The following is a 727-nucleotide window of genomic DNA, read 5'->3' on the forward strand; positions in this document are numbered from 1 at the left end:
GAAACCCCGCCCCTTTGTGACGAAAACCGATTCGCACCCATCGCCATTTTGTCTCTCGCTGTGGATGGGATCTGAGCTCTACACTGAGGTAATTAAAACTTGAAAATAAAATTCAGTTTAGAGCAGCCATTCAGTATTTGAATGTGCACATTTTCACTCAGGTTTTATGTATTTGTCATATCAAACAACATTGTTTTAAAAGTTACGTTTGTGCTAATGCTCAAGTTAGCTAACGTTAACACTAGCTTTAGTCGCATCTGAAAATGTCATGTATATTATAGTTTGTGTGTTCGAAATGTGTGTAATCTTTTTCTTTGTATGTCGACTAGTTTAAAATTTGCGTCAGTATGAGAAACTGAACCGTCAGGGCTCTACGCTTATTTTTCTTTTTAGGAGTTTTTTTCTTTAACTTAAAAAATTTAGGAGCACCATCTAATCAATAATCCAAAATTTGGTCAAAAATTAGCCTTCCCATTACGAGGTGATATTTGACTCCTTAAAGTGATTTACAGTGGAATTTTGTTTTTACCTTTGTAATGGCATTTTTCTAACTTTATTACAAGTATGTAATCTTATGTCAAATTTTACAATTGTTAAAAAAAAAATTTATATTTTATAAGCTTTTTAAAAATTCTTATTAAAACCACAGAATAAGAACAAGTAGAATAAGAAACATAAGTTAAAAATCAAATGAAATCAGTATTAACAAAATTAATTTGTAGAGGTG

The 727-nt window shown here is 30.8% G+C and overlaps 1 protein-coding gene across 1 annotated transcript in view; it reads left to right on the top strand.

Annotated features, from left to right (window-relative positions):
- The window catches only part of LOC107740783 (probable ATP-dependent RNA helicase DDX4), a 48,634-nt gene that overhangs the window by 30,719 nt on the left and 17,188 nt on the right, over positions 1–727 (top strand). The window lies entirely within an intron of this gene.

This window comes from Sinocyclocheilus rhinocerous, unplaced genomic scaffold (genome assembly GCF_001515625.1).
Source record: "Sinocyclocheilus rhinocerous isolate Xijiao unplaced genomic scaffold, SAMN03320098_v1.1 scaffold1097, whole genome shotgun sequence".
Lineage (NCBI taxonomy): Eukaryota > Metazoa > Chordata > Actinopteri > Cypriniformes > Cyprinidae > Sinocyclocheilus > Sinocyclocheilus rhinocerous.